Here is a 20,836-nt window from a genome sequence, read left to right as displayed (position 1 = left end):
TCTTGAAATTTTATAGTGTACTTAAATGTGTATCTGGTATTGCACTTTGTACTGTGCAGTGTGTACTTGTCTAAGGCATCTGCACCTCTAACTGGTCAATTTAAATGTATTTATTGGTATTTCATACTGTAATTTGTATTGTGCAATGTGCACCTACTGTTTATATAGTGTAAGAAATCTGTAACTTGGTCCATTTTTAAATCTAGTAATTGTGTATTTCATACTGTATTTAATGTTGCGCAAAGTTGTAGTTTCTTTTTCTAGAAATCTACGTAAGTCACTTTAATTGTGGTTGTGTGTTTCGTGCCAACTTTGTGTTGCACAATGTGTATTGTTTGCAATAGTAACTTGGTCACTTTAAAAATGTGGTTATTGTGTAAACCATGTTGCATTTTTGTCCTGTCTGGTGTGTGCCTACTGTCCTTTGTTGTGTGTGGCATCTGCTTTTGTGTGTTCTGTATTGTTGCTGCATGTGTTGTCTGTTAATAGTAGGACTACAGATGGAAATAAGTGTCTCGCTAAATCTGGTGCAACCATGTCTCCATTTCTGGTAAATGATCAAAGTCATTGCATGCTGTCCTTTTGATGAATTAAAAAAACTAAACTTAACTTTTCATTCACATTTTACCCCATTTTCATGACTTTAAGTAGTTTAAGATGGGTAGAGTTTTATATAGTAATACAGATGACAGCATCAGACTCTAAGGCAAAGAGACCCCTTTTGCAGCAGAGATGAGCACCAGGCGCGTCAGTTTTAGAGGCAGAGGTCAACAACCCGACTCGTCAAATACTGCCGCTTTGTCAGTGGATGTTGGTGTCAGACACATAGACACCGAGGCTCCCTGATGTCGGTATGATACGCGCCAGTTTGTAACAGCGCTAGCAACTGACTTAATATAAGCAGCAAGGGGTGGGGGGGTGGGTCAAACTAACTCCGGACTTTCACCCAGGAGGCTTTCAATTTTCTTGTGAATTTTAAGCCAAATGTATTTTTTTCCTTAACCACACTCCGTGCTTTTGTTGCCCAGACCTAAATAAATTACCCCAAAACAAAGTACTTCACCTATGTTGCAAGTTCCTTTTGAAAATGTCTAGGCATGTAAGAAACTGTACATTTCCTGTGAAAAAGGATGTGTAATTGGACGTCCTCAACAGGTGCAGGACGGTGCCGAGCACGTCATATTAAGACGTGTAGGTCTACTGACAAAGCAGCAGTATTTCATGAGTTTGGATGAGAAAGTTTTGCACAGTTACACATTATTAAACACACACCCCAGGCATTTATTTATATCTCACTTAATCTACGCTACACTGCCCCATATCTCCAGTGGTAGGGCTCTGTTTCCGTAAATTTTAAGAAAACTGGCACAAATACGGACAAAATGAACGCAGAGTACAGACAGAAGGTTCCATCTGTGTCTGTATACGCATCTAACTTTGAGTACAGATGAGCCCTTACTAATGTTTTTTGGTAATTTAGTCAAACATGATGAGAACTTGAAGATATATGCCTTTTTTTAGATGGAATTTAAATTTAAAGTACAATTTTTATTTCAATAAAACAGCAGTTAAATCTAAAGTCAGGTTAAATATGTTGATATTTCATGACCTAATTTCCTTTTTATTCTAAATGTGTCATACACTAACGTGGTAAAAGTTTTGTCAGTGATAAGAACTGTGTGAATGCCTTCATACTGTATGTATATAAATGTATGTACAACTTATGTAATAAATGTACTGTTAATTATATATAAATTATGTTTAGTCTTTACTTGTTGTTTTTAATGTTTTTCAAAATGAAAGAAAATTTGGCCCCCATATGTTTTCTTACTCTGGTGCCTGGATCTTATGTGCTGATATTACGTGTCTAACCCGCCGGTCCCTCACCTACTGTGAACTTGTCATGCATGTAACAACCTCTCATAAAAAAAATTAGCGGGAGGTACCTGTTTTGTTTGGCTGCGTCGTATGAAAAGACAGTGACGTGGTGTACCTGTCATTCACGTCGTGAGGCAAAAGGCGGTGAAAAATTCCCATGGCCTCCGCTTGCATTCATCTCATTCTTTTCAAGATACAGTATGTTCTTAAAAATACAAGCGCACACAGTGAGGCTGAAGGCATAAATCAATCTGACGCAAGAAGAAAGAAAACTATACTTGTCAGTTAGAATATATTAATGTTCAGATCACACCCAAGAGATCTGCTCGAGGAGCCCTCGAATAAAGCTGTTAACCTCGACCTCAATCACCTAGATCCTATCAAACCGTCATACAGCCCTGAGAACATGTGTGCTCAATGTCTTCATGTATGTTTGTGTATGCTTAATGTGTGTGCGTGTGTGTGTGTGTGTGTGTGTGTGTGTGTAGGCGAGCATGCCAAGCCACCTGGAGCAAAGCAGGTATTATTTGTGATGGTGCCAAGAGACACTTAAAATGCAGCCACTCTGTCTAGTACAAACACGCCTGTCTGGGCACAGATCAGACCTGTGTGTGTGTGTGTGTGTGTGTGTGTGTGTGTGTGTGTGTGTGTGTGTGTGTGTGTGTGTGTGTGTGTGTGTGTGTGTGTGTGTTTGACTGCACCTTTGTGAAGGCCTGACAAAGCCCTGGTATTACACACCTCCCGGGTTCACCCATCATTGTGCGTTTTAATGTTTTATCTTTTATTAGAAATGCGCAGGGAGTGGTCAGTCCACTCATCTTCAGTATTTTTAGAAACGACGGATGAATTCAGCCAACAGGAGGGCACAGCACGTTTATGAGACAATTTTGGGATTCATCACTTGACTGCCTCTTGGCACTGATATCTGTCTTTTCCTTCATGCTTTCCAACACAACATACCATCGTCTTCTAACACCGGCGTAAGTGTGTGCACAGCTGACGGAACATAAGGTGATGAAAAATCAAATGACGCAGGATCCTCCCTGTCACCTGAACTTTCCATCACTTTTACTACAGCGAACAAACACTCCGCACTTGCCTCTGACGCCCTTTATACCTTGCATTAAAATTTGTTTTGGGTGACTGGATTTCAATGGCACAGTTCTTGCACCACCTGAAAGAACAGGTGGAAATGCACACAAAACAGAGGATGGATAGTGATCTGATCATCCGAACCACCGAACCAGGTGTTCCTGAGACAAAGTGTTCATGAGCATGCGACGAATGGAGTCACGGTGACCTTGACCTTTGACCACCAAATTCTAATCCACTCATCCATGACTCAAATTGGACATTTGTGCCAAAGTTGAAGCAATTCCCTCAAGGTGCCCTTGAGATGTTGCATTCACAAGACTGAGCTGGACGAAAGATTCAAGTCACCTTGACATTTGACCACCAAAATCTTCAGTTCATCGTTGAGTCCAAGTGAACATTTGTGCCAAATTTGAGAAAAAAAAAAAAATTGAGATATTGCATTTATGAGAATGCAGCAGACAATGAACAGGTGGAAAGGCACACAAAACACTGAGGATGGATAGTGATCTGATCATCCGAACCACCGAACCAGGTGTTCCTGAGATAAAGCGTTAATGAGAATGCGACGAATGGAGTCACGGTGACCTTGACCTTGACCTTTGACAACTAAAATCTTATCTTTTAATCACTGAGTCCAAATTGACATTAAGGTGTTCAAGATATACAGCTTCCACGAGAATGTAACAAACCAAAAACATATTGTTTCCAGCCACAGCTGTCACCGGCACTAACGCATCACGAAACAGAGCTCGTCCGTTCTAACCGAACTAGCTTACCACAACAGCACAACATCAACGCTTCATTATCTCAGCGGACAGCATTCAGTCCAGGGCGGACCTGATAAAAGACGTAAATGGAATCAGGTTAAATATCTATGGAAGACTGAATCTGGATGCGAGACTCATTTAATGCAAGGTGTAAAGAGGGTCTTTGTAATCATATGCTTCAATAACTGCAGCCCTGTCTGCCTCTCTGTTTAAGTCGCTGTGCTATCTATCACGGTGGTCTTCATAACTGCCTCATTTATTCAGTTGTCATGAACTTGATATATGGTTTTAATTTTTCATCACACAATGAACCAAACATGTTGTTCTCTCTGTGTAGCCAGGCTGTGGTGTCAACTTTCAGGTAACACTGACAGAGATGACACATCTAAAGATTTTCTTTTTCTTTTTTGTAAGTGACGAGGCTTAAGGCCGGTACACGGATGAGTATCAAGTGTCTGAGACACTGGTGACATTTGTTTTTTTTATAGTGATTTGATCAGTGGAAGGAAGTTGTTTTGTTCTATTGATTTCTACTTTTTAAGATTGATTTATTTGAACAAAACTTTTCAAATAGTTTTATTTTCTTACAGCAAAGTTTTTTTAAATGTTGTTAATACTGTTTTATACAGTAAGTTATATTCTTATACAACTCAACTGGGCAATTTCCTATTTAAAAAAAATACAATGTTATTACAGACCATAGATCATCACAAATGATGCCACTGGTGAACTGTTATAGGGAAATTTGAAAAAATGTCATCAAAAATCAATTTTCAAATAACCTTTTATTCCAGTATTAAGATGTGTCCATGAATGCACTCATTCTACATTTAATTAAACACTGTGCGTTTTTAATGACATATCTTGTGTATTTTATTTATCAATATGACAATAATTAAGAGTGATAGTATTATTTTGATTTATCCAAGAAAAACAGTTGTGAAAGGCTGTAAGCTGTAACGTAAGCGTAGTAAGTGCAGAGAACCAAAGGTTTAAGGTGACAAAAAAAATCTCTCTCTCTCTCTCTATATATATATACATAATTATTTCTTTTAATTTTTAAGTTATTGTTGTATTGCATGTGTTTTGTTTATAACAGCTACCTAGGGGCAAGGGTGTTGAAATTAGTTAAACCTGCATATCACAGAAATGCTTATTAATGTGCACTGTGTCTGAAATATTAAACTGTATAAATAAATGCAAAAAATAAACATTATTTTTAGTATGCTTGCTCTTTTTCTTAGATGAAAGGGTTTTTTTTGTTGGACAAAAATCAGTATCTAAATAGCAGATGAATAACGATCACAAATTAACTGCACATTTTAACAAAAAAAAACCAAAACCTACATTAACTAAGATTCAGCATTCTGTATTTACAGGGTGATTTTGTCATGAAGTTTATGTGGTGACTCTACATCAGTTTGATTTGTACTCTGTAGCGCTGTGTTAGAAATGACCCAGAGGTCTTAGATAATCTCACTTTTCAGGGATGAGTATTGATTTTCAGACTCAGTCAAGACAGCATATGACAGATGGTGTTTCTGTGTAGCTGCCAATGTTTAGAAAGATGGTATCGGTAACAGTTTTTCTTCTTCGAGCCATGGATCTCAGGCTATGGGCATAAAAACAGCATGCACACACTCACATAGTCACACACTCTCAAGTATTGTGATCTTAAAAACAACGCAACAACGCAAATAGTTTTACTTTTCTTTTTTGGTCAGGTTCAAAACTTTTTACTCATGAAAAACGTTAACTGTTTCATTCTTGATGAGCACCGCTCTCTGCAACATAAGAGAGAGATAGCAACACACCGCTGTCAATTTTAAATGCTTTTAGCACAACAAATAAACCTTTTTTTTTTACAGCAGCAGGCTCAGCAGCAGATATCTCCAAATCTCTGTGAGTAAAACCGAATCTATCTGCCTGGACAGATAAATGCACTTGAAGTGAGATGAATTGGGGTGAACTCACCCTTTAAACAGCCTCTGCCATGTTCTAACCTGAAGAAAATAACAAAATACAGGCAGACAGCTGCTGAACACAACCCACACGCTAACATGATTGGAACAAGCTGGGTGTGTGAGTCTGTGTTTTTTAATAGAAGTGCAGTTCAGTTTGTACTCTGAAGTTCACATACTGTACAGTCAGTCCAGCATCCTGCCACAGCCGAGTGTCCTGGAAAGACTTTTTTACTATTTGGAGATTTTCCATTTTGAAAAGAGTAACCACATTCATTAAATGAAATATATGAGACATTTACCGTAATTCAAGTTCATTGTAAAAATGAGTCAACAAAACTTGCCGCCGGAAATAAAAGTACCAAATATTTACTGTGCTGTATTCTTTAAAAGACGTCCACACGCCAAACAAAAGCTTCACATTCAGTGGGTTTCAACAGAGCACTGTTCGGGGAAGTGTGTGTGTGAGAGTGTTAACAGCCAGTCAGCTTATAAACACTCAATCTTTATTGTTCTAAAGGGCCTGCCAAAACATAAACAAAAGGCCAGCATGATGACATAACCTTATCACTATGAAATATTGAATTTTTTTTTACTTTTACGAAGCGTAATACACATGGTACATGTTACAGCGGCGTACACACACAAATTAAAAATGAAAACTGTCCAATCAAATAATATGTGGCACTGAAGTCCACATCAAGCTAAAAATAATCAAAAATGGTATCAAGTACCGAATAATGACGCGAGTGTTTTTAAACAGATGAAAGCCGTATCCTTTGGCTGTCATTCTTAATTAACTTAAGTCCACTAATACAATAAATAAAAGCCCACAATCACTTCTCAAAACTTGCGTGTTTAGACAATTTTTTCCGCCATTCCCACGTTATTAGACTGCCACAGGCCTGTTCAATAAAAAGGCCATCATTATCTGTTCAAATGGCTTTTGCTGCCATTATTGGTGCCAAAAAGGTATCTGAAGCTCAGTCAAAAACCCAATTAAAAGAATTTTAATCATAGTCATCTCCGCTGCCAGAGAAGGTTACATTTATTGGCTGAAAACTCTTGTGCAGCTCGCAGAAACATGCAAACCAAATGACGAGGGAATTAGAAGAGATGGTTTAATATGTGCGACGGCTGGAAGGCAGACGGTGTGTTTCTCCCTCACCCTGTTTTCCACGATGTTAGAAAAGGAGCATGAGTGTGCAGGAGGTGAGATGACTCAGCAGGTGTTTAACATAAACGAAAACTAACATCTGATAGGAATGCCTGCTAACTTTAATCAACATTTACTTTCCGAGTTAAAGTTAGTTAGTGAAATCCAAACTTAACAACATGATGTGCCCTCCAAAATGTTTGTCATAAAAGGGCTGCATAAGTCACCAGTGTCACATAACCAGCACTATACTTCTGATTTTTAAAAAAGTAAAAAAAACAAGACTTGTAGCAGTGCTTGTGGGCTGTGTAGGTCACTGATGTGCATTAGTCAGTAGTTAGGCATGGAGATTAACGGCATGTCTATATTAGTTATTATTAGTCCACTGTTGCCATGGGAAACGCTCCACAAGAGTCTTGAAGCTCAGACGCTGTTTTCACAAATATGTCAAAAAATATAATTTTTGCTAATTGAACATTTCCTTCAACAGAACATGAGGACTCCAATTAAAAACAAATAATTAAGATGAGTCCATGTGTTACAAATATGCTGTATTCTTTCAGATGCCTCTGCGGCTTATTTCCTCCTCATCTGTCTTGCTGCATCTTTTTCTTCACCCTCCATCTCCTCGTTCCTTCGCCCCATTAGAAACAAAGGGAAGCCATTACCCCATCGATCACACTAACCTCCTGTGTGACCTCTTGCCAAATGACGCCCCCAGAAAACCTGGTCCGCTCCATGCTGTTCTTTGTTTGCTCTCTTCCTGTTTCTCAGAGCAGCATTGTGGTACTCTCAACAAGTGGCTCATTTAGCCGCTGCAGCAAAAGCGGCTCGACGTGTTGAAACATACATCCTGCTCTAAATGGAGGTTTAGCTCGCAAACAAATACAAATAGAGCATTCTGTGCCTACCTCGACAATCAAATTGTTACAGCTGCGTAACTGTGAAATATAATTGCTTCTTTAACCCTTTAAAAGCTTAATATATCGGCTTGATTTCTTTCAAAAACACGGGGAGCAAACGAGCAGCTTAAGAAGAACAGGCCCAAACATTAGACAGAAATAAGTAAAAACAAGAAAATTACCAGAAAATAAAATGGGGAAAATATGCCCAAGACAATGCTAAAATAATTTTAATTATATATAATTTTTGCTTTTTCTATAAAATAATTTGAAATATATAATTAATAGAAGATTAGATTAGAAACAGTTTTCTGGACATGTTTTGCTTGTTTTTAATATTAATATCTAACAATCCATTTTTAGACCATTTCCTTTTCACCTTTCACTAAATCTTGACATTTCTTGCTCATTATATTTTTGCAAAGAAAGAAAAAAAAAACACTTTTCTGAAGTTTCATAGGTTTAAATGCAAGTGAAAAAACATCTGAAAGCAGCACAATAATACTGATGTCAATCCAGGTGTTAAAGGGATAACTTCACAAAACGAGATTCTAGTTTAATGCCTGGCTCAAATGGAGACTTATTTCAAAACTCCCATTTCTCACCCTCAGGGCAGAATTTATTCAGAACAGATGAGAACTCTTCAGCCATGATGACCACTCTCATATCACCTAAAATATTTACAGCTCCAGTGGCAATAGCTGTGTTGGAATAACATTCAGCGTGCACATCCATTTCAGCTCACAAAGAGCAGTTTAACAGCAGGACAATGCTGATGAAAGCAGGAGCAATGAGGTGGAGAGGAGATGCGAAGGGAAGGAAAAGAGGAGGAGGAGAAGAGGCTGACACAGGAGGGAGAGGCAGGAAAAATGGAGAGAAGTGGGGCGAGCCAAAGTGTTAATTTCACGCAAAAGAAAAACAATATGATTCAGTGGTTCCGATGTTTTTCTCAGAAAGCCCAGCAGAAATGCAGTTTATGGTAAACAAAGCTAAAGTGCATTTTCTCCCATTTTTTGATGAGGATATAAAGCTTATTCACAGCCCACTTCATACTGATGGATTTATGTAATTGTCGTCATTTAAGAGAAAAAAAAAGAAGCTTACTGTTTCTAATTTGGTGCCTACTTTCACGTACAAAGACAGGTGACTGCTGCTTATCATGGCTATGTTTTAGTTTTGCATGAACTGTTATGACTTTGTGGTTTTGCATCAAAAATTCAAACGAATCCTGTGGAATAATTTTCAGCCGTCTCTTATAATTACCTGGCTAAAAACAATTAGTTTGCACCTTCGCAGAGAGGAATCATAATTTCCTGTACCAATTCACAAAACACATTTATTTTAAACGCTAGTACGTGTCTTTTCAAAAAGCAGTCTGGGTTCAGTTTTTTGTACTGAAGGCGAGGCAGATACTCGTTGGGGAAGTAAATATCCGTTGGAAAGAGAAATCTCCCCACGGAGGGACACAGTGACTCATTCACCTTGAAGAAGAACATTACTGGTGGCTGAGTCACCGGGGTCACACCCCTACACACACCCACCAGTCACTCAACCGGTTCCCTATCTATCTCTATCACACACACACACACACAAACACACACACACACATAGACTGACATGCACACAAATTCAAGTGTAAGCACGTGTTTATGGCTTGCAGGAGAACGTGCAGGGTGTGCAATTCCAACTAATTTCAGTCATTGTTAAGCATGAAAACGCCCACAAACAGCCTACACAGCATTTTAAACTCATTTACAGGGATCAGGATTTAACAATTTGCTGCCATTATTTTCCTCACCTAAATGGGAATCAATATGTAAAGAGGCTCAATACTTTTCTTACAATAGCTGTCATAAGCTGCTGCAATTATCGAACATTCATAGAGTAACAAACACACACACACACACACACACACACACACACACACGTGGGCATGCATGCACATTCTTCTACTTTAGTTTCTAATATTGTAATTAATGTTATTATTATCATATGCCATCACTTTGCATATTACTATTTTCTGTCAGTAAATGTGTAATTTTAACATTATTATGGTGAAGGCTTCAAATAAGCCCATTGGGTTTTCTGCTCAGGGCGTCTACAGGTATCTGACACTTTAATGCTTTTTAAGAACTTTTTAAAATACTTTTGAACCAAATTTAAGGATTTTTTTTTTTACATATCTTTTTGTTGTTTAGTGTTGCAGGTAGGGATGTCCCAATCAAGTTTTTTTTTGCATCCAGTCCCGATCCGAGTCATCTGATATTAAGTATCAGCCGATACTGAGTCCTGATCCAATACTTGTTTTGACCTGGATAATACAGCTGCACAGTGCACACTTCAAGTACGTTTAAGTTATTAAAATCAATCTGGTGTATATGCTTAAAAGTTTAATAGCTCTGCAATACAATACAAGACAAAAATGCATCCAGAGATAGGTTAATGTATATTTTTTCTAACAGGTAAGTGCAGATATGAAGTAAAAAGAAAAAATGATGTACATTCGTAGGTTTAAAGATCTGTAACATCAGAAAGGTGAACTTTCACACAGAAGAGCTTGACTTATTTTGACAATTAAACTTTAGACCCCAAAAAATCAAATTTTAGGGCTATTTAAAGACTTTTTAAGGACCGCAGACCCTTATCTCTATCAGCACTGTATATATTATTATCTATCTTTGTCATATTGTGTATTTTAAATTGTGTAAAAAAAAAAGTAATAATAATTTTTTTTAAAAATCATCAATTTCACAAGATGAACAACAGCATCTCTGTCTTTGTCATATTGTGTATTATAAATTGTGTGAAATAATAAAAAATGAAAGGAAAAATTAAGAAAAAAAAAAGAAACAAAGCTATTTTACTCCACTTGATGAAAAACAGCATCTCTAAAATGTCTCCGAGGTGTAAAACTGAGACAGGAACTTTCATTCATATGTTCTGGGATGTTGTGAAACTTAACTGGGAATACATTAGAGACCCAACAAAGAATATCACAGAAGACGATGTTACCTCACTTTCCCAGATTTATCTTGCTAGGAAACATCAGTACAAGGCTCAGTCATTAAAATGGCCTTAACTGCTGCCAATAATATATAGCAAAGGCAACAATTAGAGAGGAGAGAAAAGAGGAATGACCCGACCTCCACCTCTACCTCCGTGGTTCAAAGAACAAACAATACCCTCACTGTAGAGGCCTGGTGTGAATTTGACATGTTCGATACAACTTCGTGAAGTGGGAGACGCCACATTAAATTTTATACGTGTCCTGCATACAAATATGTTTCATTATGTTTATCTTCTATAACTGTTAAAATGTATTTCTAATAACTGTTGTTGTTATTTGATTCATGTTAAGAGCTGTTTTCAATTTTTTTTTCTAGTGTATCAACCCATTGTTACAACCCTGGCTATTTGTGCTTCAATAAAGACATTGTAGGGAAAAAATGTAAGAGCAAAAGACAAAAACCCAGTGAATTCAGTACAAAAGGAGAGTGGATACATCTGTGGATGTCAAGTGGGAATGTACCCGCACGAAGTGGATAGTGTATTTAAAGAGACTATTTGTTCTGGCTGTTACATGAAGTGCTAAAAGCCAAAAGTTAAGTTTTGTCCTTCTATCTGTGTATTTTTTTCTTTTGTTTCTAAGTGTGATATAATCCACTAGAGAGAGATTAAAAAGGGAAAAGTTAACTCTTTGGATAAACGATTATAGAGTCAACTTTTTACATATTTACAAGTTGAACACAGTCAAAGAGTCAAATCTACCCCTCACTTCTTCACAGCTCATCCCTCCTGTCCAAATATGGTCACTTCTGGCTCAAAAAAATCCAAGATGGTGACGGCTGAATGCCGAACTTGAAGCTTCGTAATGGGACTTCACAAACCAGTGGCCAACATCATGTTAGCTACGTCCATTAATTATACCGTCTTTGGCTGTTTTTCCCCGTCTCCACTCTTTATGTTAAGGTAATAATAAGATAATTGTCGGTTTGTTTCAAATTTAGCTTACAAACATGAGAGTTGTGTTGATCTTCTCATCTAACTCTTGGCAAAACAGTGAAAAAGCTAAATTTCCCAAGCTGCAAGAGAAGATCTGTGGTGTTTCTATCTTTAATCCCTATTTTTTTTTTTTTACTACACAGTTTACATATCACTTGGATTTTTCTCCTGTTTCATTTGGTTTAAAACCAAAAACTAAAAATAGGCACATTTGCTTTTTAAATTTGTTTTATTTGCCTACGTGAGCAGCTATAATGCTGTGAGACATACAGAAAGTGATAAATAATGATTAAATATAATGAGATATAAAATATAGTTAGAGATAATGATTGAAAATAACACAAAAATCCATAACAGCTGTTGTATAATTGAATGTCATCCTGTTTTTGTGGACAAATGATGACCACTTTTGGTGGTCAACCAATATTGTGTTTCACAATGATCTTGACATATTCCCCAAACCATTAAGCTGAAAATGCTGAGTCAGTAAAGCTGCTGAAAGGATATCCAGATCTCCCACCTGATACTGATATTCCACCCAGTCTACATTTCAAGCAAACCCCTGCTGCTAACATTAAATCAAATTGCATGGAATAGATTGCATAGATGAAAAAAGCCTTTAAAGGAAAACAAAATGTAAGAAACCTGTCAAACTCCTGCAGCACAATCCACTTATACAGCAACAATATGGCCATATACATTAGCATGGTAGTGGTAGTTGGGCCGTCGCGTAGCATGGTAAAAAGAAAGAAGTGTATATGATTGTATCTTAGTGAAAAAATTACTGAATATATATTTTCTTTGTGCCACAACCTTGTATCTATTTTATGTTACTGTATCTGGCTCTATATGTTGGAGAAAAATTCAGTTTTTTACAGTCACTTTTCATGCTGACAGGGGGGTAAATGTTTCCCACCCAAATGACAGGGTTCGGTTGTCACTTAAGTGTTTTCCACTCAACATATATCGCTAAATGGATGATGCCCTCTATTCAAGTATTCACACCTGCTACAGTGTGATAAAAGACTTTACATGGACTTTATTCATGACCAGTGATTTACCATTATAGCATGCAAGATGGACCACAGATTGTGCAGTCATTACTGTCCTGACTGCACGTAAAACTGCCTGTAACATTTATCATGGTCACGTATTTTCCTGCATTTATAGGCTTTTGCAGCTTTCATTTCCATGCATTAACATCTAAATATAAACCCCTCAAATGCTGTTCATGATCACTGTGAAAAGACCCTCCTCCAGGGGTCCGCAGATATTCTCTGCGGGAAAGGTGTCAGCATGATTGGAGAGTCACGTTGACCTTGAAAGGAACGCTGATTTTCTATACTGAATGTAAATTATGACATTACCAAAAAGACTTTGCGGAGAACATCAGAAGATAAATGCAAATCTGTCAGCCTGTAAAGACAGACACCCACACAAGAAAAATAGATTTTTCTTCATTTCTTTTCCAATGATAATCCTCATAAGGAACTCATCTAAAAGACACGATGTCGATTGTGATCTGTCTGGAACATGATTCCTTTTATAGCCGATGGTAACTTACTATACATATCTTTTGTACAAACTGCGTATTGGAGGCTCCATTTTTACAAGTTAGAACTAATGTGTTTTATTTGACATATGATTTCCAAATGCAACGTTCTTCCAACAATGTGAAGCAACACTTTATTCCCTTAATCACAATTCTACAACTACTTCCAATAAAATGTCAATAATGTGACAAATGATGACTCAAAATAACCACTGAGGCATTTTAAGTAGGGCTGGGCAATTAGTTAGATTTTATTTTCGATCACGATTTTGGCCTACCTCGTTTTTTAAAATGATGTAATCAAGATAAAACCGATTTTGAGTCTACCAACGTTGCTCCTGTTTTGTCTTTTATTTTGTGAATCAAGTGTTTCCATTCACTTACATTCCTGAGACTGACAAATAATACCTTTGTTTTCTTAAGATTAATAAGAAGTGATTTGGAAATTCTTTAAACATGTGTTCTCTCCATCAGAAATTAGTCTTAAAAACCCCAAACTGGATGCACTCCATAAATTTAAAGCATAAATAAATCATCAAACAACTCTACATTTGTTTCAGTGTATTCAAGCCTCACTCCAGAAGCCGGCGGATTCAATACACTTTATCAGACTTCATCCTCCTTTGACTTTATGTTCTCCCCCTGAGACGTGAGTTGCTTTCCAGTAAAAACAACGGCCTCAATTTCAGCTGATTATCATGATGTTGCTCACATTTATTTCTTAATGTTAGACCCATTAGCAGGAATCTGGAGGCTTTGCGTACTCTACAGCATGCTTGAGCTCACGTGTTACTACACTACTTTCCTCACAGCCCGCACCATTGACTCTCAAAATCCTGTTAAGTTTAAAATCCACATTGGACCGATTTGTGACATGATGTTTTCCAAACGTGCTATGGGGCAGGATTGCGGGCCCTGAACAAAGTCAAAACAGTGACTCAAAAAAGAAAGGTTTCCCCTCCAAACGTCGACACAAACACACACGCTGCAGAGTGAGTGTACATGCCGGGGTTTTTGAAAGAATGCCGCTCTGAAGCAGACTTTCCACACGGCCGACTGGCTCTTCCAGTAACCGGATGGCACACTTCCCTCTTTTCCGCAGAGGGAGAGAAATTGAGAACGGGTATCAAGGGCGTAGACAATTTAAACAGGCACTTTGAATGCCACATTGGCAGTCAAGAGACTGTTAATTTGTCTCTTGTTCACTTTCACCGACAGCGAGGGTGAACTAAATGAAAACTGGGGTTATAAAACTGGCGGTTATATTTCCAGGTCTCGTGTCCTTTGTGGTGAATCACAGAATTTAACAGCATTTTGATGGATTAAAACCTTTTGTTGTTTTATAGTAGTTTGAGAAGTAGTTTTTACAAGTAGGTAAATATAAACCAGATAAGGTAAGCCAATGGGAGATTTTTAGTTCATGTTTGCACAAAGACTGGGCACAGAGGGAAAAAGCTATCCTTTCTCAGCCCATTCGCCTTTAGAAAATGTTGGCATTGTATGTTTCTGCAAACCACATGGATCACATGCATCATAAAAGCTCTTCTAAAGTGATGTAGTACGAGATGACGCAGTCATTGGGAGGTGGATAGGGTGATGGATGACATGTCATCAAGGCAAGACTCCTGCCAAGCTACAGACCAATATTTGAGACCCTTAAAATAACAGTTGTTTTCTTTTTGGCGAGTCATCACTGCATTTCCAGCTGCTTTTTAGCCACCAAACATTGGTGTTTTTTAGCAACCCGTTGCTGTGTTTTCACCAGGGATACTGCCATGTTACCATTTACAATAGTGCCACAAAAAACTGAGTATTTTTAGAAAACACGTGACCTTTACCTAACCATAACCAAATGTTTTTGTGCCAAACCTAAACAAACATTAATTAATGCTGTTGAAGTGCAAAGTGGAACCTTTCGGTGTATCCGCTATATTATTATATACAAATGTACCATATTGGTGGTGTGCAGAACATTTGCAATGTCAACACATAATCTGTAGGGCTGTCCTGAACACCATTTTCTGGGCTCAGGAGCTTTGCCATTTAACAACAGCCAATAAAGGGAATAATCTGAGCTTCGTTCGGCAGGAGTTGGGCGGGGCTTGACAGACACCATGACAACAGTTTGGGCCCCAGAGCTTGGATGACAGAGAGACCGTCATGCACTTTTTAGCTTCGCCGTCAGGTAGGGCCGAGGCTTCACCTGTGCACTGGGGCAACACATTCGTATCCTGACAGTTTTCTGTGTCAGGTGAGAGGGAGAGAGAGACTGCGCACCACGTACTGTTACGTGACAAAATAACTCAAACTCCGACTGCTTGAGAGCGGATGCGACACTTTATAGTTTGTAAAGTTAGAAAAAAACTCAGAGAGTTACACAGTACAACAATTGTCATGCCTCTGAAATGATAAGTGTCCTCATTACGGAAAATATTGAAATTCACCTGCTCTGTGCTGCAGGAAATGGCTCCACTGCGGAGGGGCTCATGTGTTTGCATTTCACCAACAGAAATGGCTCGATTCAGTCAATAAACCCGTTAAAAACCGTTGGGTAAGATGATCATTCCTGTCACTGTGTGTGTGTGAGAGGCGCAGCAGCAATATCTGACACCTGGTGATGAGGTTGCCCATCAAAGGTGACAAAATCCAACAACCAGAGCCTCCAAAGGTCTTTAATAAACATGTTATATCTAACATGTTTAGTTTGTACTACGATCAAGTTATAAAAAGGCACAGACAGAGCCCAGTTAGCTGCTTCCTCCTCTTTCTAGACTGTACTAAACTAAACTAACAGCGACTGACTGCAACTTCGTATTTACTGCAAAAACACAAGAGTGGTACAAATCTTCCAAATTCTCAGAAAATCAGAGCATTTCCCAAAATATCAAACGAATTCTTTCGCTGTAAACGCTCTAGAAAAAGAGGCTTAGTATGTGAAAAAGAGTTAAATTAGAAAGTAAAGGTAAAAATAATGTCTTTCAACTTCAGGTAATCACATGCTTGTGATTCATTGCCAGGCTGGTTTAGTTTACTACTATAAAATCAGACAAAGTCACCCACAGGATGGCAGAGGTTCATGTGGTATAAACAATATCTCAATAAAAACAAGAAGTGAACACCTGAACCTTTCTCTGCTCCTCTCTGTCATACACGCTCACGACATGTAACTCACACCCACTGCAGATATCTGAAACAGTACGTCAATCACATAAATGTAAAGAAAGCTTGTATTGTGTAGTGAATACAAGCCACTGAAGGTTGCGTGAGGTATCATTTGAGGCATTTGGGACTCAGCCGCCTCACAGGTTGTGTCCTGGATATGATGATGAAAAGAGCGTGACAAGTAAATGACTACCTTATGGTGGAGATGTACACAGAGCTAGCTTACATTTTTAACAAACCAACAGCAGCAGGATATCACAATTAATTTTTTGTGTTGTTTTTTGGTAAAATATGGGGATAAACAGAAAGAGCTGGTCGTAAAAATGAATCACAGCGGGTAAATATTCATGTACAGGTTACAACTGGCTTCTTTTCCACAAAGCTTTTTTTTGCTCTGTGAAGGAAAACGACACCAAAACAAAGGTAGTCTGTGCAAAACAGCAATTTCAGCTGTAACAATATATGTCCCTGTCAGTACCAATGTTCCCACATCATCATATGTAGACGACAGGGCTGCAATCTGGGGGTCGGGTCTGCTGCATCTCTCCCCTGATCCCTTTTAATGAGGGCTGACTAGAGCAGAGATTAACTGTGATCTGGTTTACGTTAACCCCCAGCAGCTTCACGAGCTTCAGATAGACATTAAATATTTTAACATGGGCACTGTAAGGTGGGTGGTTACATGATTCGCCCCGTTTGTCAAGTCCGTTCATGAAAAACTCCCCCAATTAGGCGGAATTGAGCAGACAGCCATGAAAATTACACCCAATTATAGAAAAATAAATGGACACCTCAGGAATGAAACCTTGTTAGTGTCAAATGAATTAAAGTTTGTCCATGTTGTTTCAAGTCAGATATGGAGACTAATCCCTCTGACAGCTAATTTGCTGACGTCACCCAATGTGGCGTTAAATATGACAATGAGTAAAGAGCAAACAAAGCTTAACGTGATGCTTACATGCATAATGAGAAGCATTTTGCCACTTGAGGCTTGTAAACTCAACTTTTAAAATCCACCCTCCACTCCTTAGCTCAACAAGACGTGGAGCACGAGGCCCGTAAATGTGGCTGCCAAAACACCACAGTGCGCCGACATCAGGATCAGCTAGACCTCCCAAACACTGTAACCTGAACCGCCACGAGGGATTCAAATACTTATATGTGTGTGTTTGCTGTACTTTTTTTTTAACATATAAAAACAGAATACAAAGACAATAAAGTAACAGCTGTTGCACACTGTCACACTGACATTGTCAAAGATACTGACACAGTGAGATTGGTTGCAGGTGTTGTTGGCTCACTGCGGCCAAAACTTTAACGGCCAGATCAGTCAGGGTAAATTTAAGAAAATCTAAATTAACCATAGACTACTATTTTAACAAGATTTTTCAGAAGTGAGTTGGGGTGTGAGAGCATCAGAAATGTCGGCCGCGTAGAAAAACTACAGACAGATGGTCAAAATCTAATTTATGTTTACAGCCCACAGTTTTGGTTCTAATTTTCACATTTGCCTTTGTTTTCTCCTCCGAGTAATCATGGTAAATTGGAAGGTTTGTTTATAACTGATTGTCTGACTGCGTGTGGCGCGACTTTGTTGCTCTGATTGATAATCAAATCTACCAAAATTTGACCCAGAAAAGGTGTTTCACTGCAATTCTGGTCCTAATTTCAAAGTTTTGCTCATGATTTCTGTTGATTCTTACATCAATTTACGTACCTAGGTAAAATGAATAAAATGATACGGTGCTTCAATAATCCCAAGGGGGAAGCAGCAAAACCCAAAAAACCCACATTCAAATGAGAAAGGTAGGAAAGAAAATACAATACAATAAAAAGTAAAATAAAATTTAAAAAAATGAGTGCCGTGTGGTGTAAAGTCTAAAATTAGGATCGTAATCTTTAACTCTAATATGTACGGAATATAAATTGTACAATGATCACAATTTAAAATGCACTGGTCATTAGCACAAATCAACGGAGCAGCAGTTAAACTGCTTGCTGCACTAAAAGGTGCTGATTTGTCCTTGGATATTAAAATATCACTGACTGCACATTAAATACTTACAGACATAGATATGATATTATGTAATATTTTAGAGTTATGAATTAGTATAATAGACATGCCATCAAAGGACACTGATAATAAAAACAATAGCATTTAATAGTATGTATATATTAATGCACCAACTGTCAAAATCTGGGCTAATATAAATACCAATATTTAAAATAAGAATTTGGTCGAAAGCCAATACAAATATTCTTTTTTTGTTGGTACTGTTTATTTTGTTTTTGTGTTATTTGCCCCGTTTTGTGCCACAAAAATGGATAAATCTTCCTTAAAAAATTCCATGAACTGTTCTGAAGTCATTCAGCCCTTCATTACACTACCTCTAAATGAGCACAAATTCAATCATATAAAATTTATGAAACATTTGATATAACCTTCCACATGAAAAACATCTTTTTTTTAAAAGCTGTGTTTGTACTATATACATCAAATTCCCCACTAATGTCTATTTTATACTGCTGTGAAAACATCAACAAATATCTCTTTCAAACAACTGTATTTATTCAAGTTTCTTGACAAAAAACTAAATTTTATAAGATTACATCTGAACGCATCACGAGAACATTATAATTTGCCTTTGCCAAATACTCATTTTTACTGAATGCAGCTTGAATGCATCACAATGTTACTCAATGCAAACCTCAGTTTCCTCCTGCTGATTTAAACACGGACTCTTTATTCACAATGTAGCAACGTCAGGGAAACAATAAGGTGTGTCCCCTGGTATGTCAAAAGCTAATTTACTGTGTCCGGTCTTCCCTAAGGCTTCCAGGGAAAGATCTCTGTTAATCCCAAACATGTTTTCAATGCTACTAGTTTCGAGTCCTGTTTTTTGCCTGCGGAAAATTGACATGATACAACAGAAAAACATGGGGCCTCTGCCACCGATGAATGCCAATCTTATTTGCTAGTAAAATGCACTTCAACAAGGCAAATATCAGCAGATACCATTGATTGGCCAATAATCGGTGCTTCCCTACTTTGATGTGTTTTATACAATGAGATGAATGATAAATTTCTGAGGTCTGGAAGCACGGCAAAATTGCCTTGTGCAATAAAGTCAAAAAGAACAAGAAACAAGCGGTCACGTATTCAAAAAGGTTGTAACCAGTTTACTCTGATTTTTTTTAGAGGTGAAACTGAATGTGAATGCAGCTGAAGTACTTTTGTGCTATCTCATTGTGCAGGAAATTGTACACATAACTACAGCAAGTATAGCAGAGCAAAGTGGAACCTGAAGGTCATCTACAGCTTCTGCTGCTCCATCAACCACACCTTGGTTATATAGACAGTTTAAGACTTAATCTTAATCCTAACATAAGGGTATAATATTTATTTAACACTTTGAAACCCGAGAAAATTATCTTCATTTCTTTGAAAAACATGTAAAGAGGGCAAAAAGCAACAAAAGAAGAAATGACCCGAAAAATTAGCAAGAGGGAAATTACCCGAAAACAAACAAAAACAGAGAAAAAATTAAAGAGAAAGGAAAAAAACAACAATCATTCCTTAAAAATGAATAACAATTCTGTAACATAATTTTAAATAAGCAATCGTGATAATTCTAAATGTATTTTTCCAACATTTTTCAACGTCAGCTAAAAACCTATTTATTTAGTCTGGCTTTGAATTAATAAAATTATTTTAAATGTTTTTTTATATCAATTCTCTAATGTTTTCTGGTTTTACAGGTCTCTGTATTTTTTTTACTTTTATTGTCTAACGTTGACTTTTATATCTTGCAATTTTTATTGTGAAGCACTTTGAGCTGCATTCCTTGTTTGAAAAGGGCTCTATAAATAAAGTTATTATTATTATTATTCTCACAGTTATTATTCAAACATTTTCCACTGCCTATTTTTCTTTTTTCCCCAAAACATTTTTACCTCGCTTGAAAAAAAATCTAAATCTGCTAATTTCCTGAAATTTGTGGAACATTTCTAACCAAGTTGCTAATTGCCTTTTTTCCACAGGTTTTTGAAAGAAATCACACCAACTAGCTCAAGGCTCAAAGATTTTAAGTAAAAAAACACAAACTCCAGCTTTAAATTGAAATAAACAGTTAGCAAATTACCAAAAGGATTGATTTAAAAAAAGAAAGTAAAAAGAAAGAAAGAAAGAAAGAAAGAAAGAAAGAAAGATGTAATAAATAAGAAATATTGCTTAGTGTAATGCATGAGATACAAATTGAGTGTTTGTTTTTCGCCACTATGGTCCGCCTCGATATCTTTGAGCCTCACTTCGAAAAGAAACCCTTCACTGGGTTGAAATATAATTTGTATTCACATGCCTC

General features: G+C 37.5%; 1 long non-coding RNA gene across 2 annotated transcripts in view; it reads right to left on the bottom strand.

Moving 5' to 3' along the window:
* Window positions 1-20,836, bottom strand: part of LOC148188114 (uncharacterized) — an 82,985-nt gene that overhangs the window by 23,558 nt on the left and 38,591 nt on the right. The window lies entirely within an intron of this gene.

The sequence above is a fragment of the Plectropomus leopardus genome, chromosome 12, assembly GCF_026936395.1.
Source record: "Plectropomus leopardus strain MGB_pleo_1.0 chromosome 12, ASM2693639v1, whole genome shotgun sequence".
NCBI lineage: Eukaryota > Metazoa > Chordata > Actinopteri > Perciformes > Serranidae > Plectropomus > Plectropomus leopardus.
This window is presented reverse-complemented; position numbering and strand designations above follow the sequence as displayed.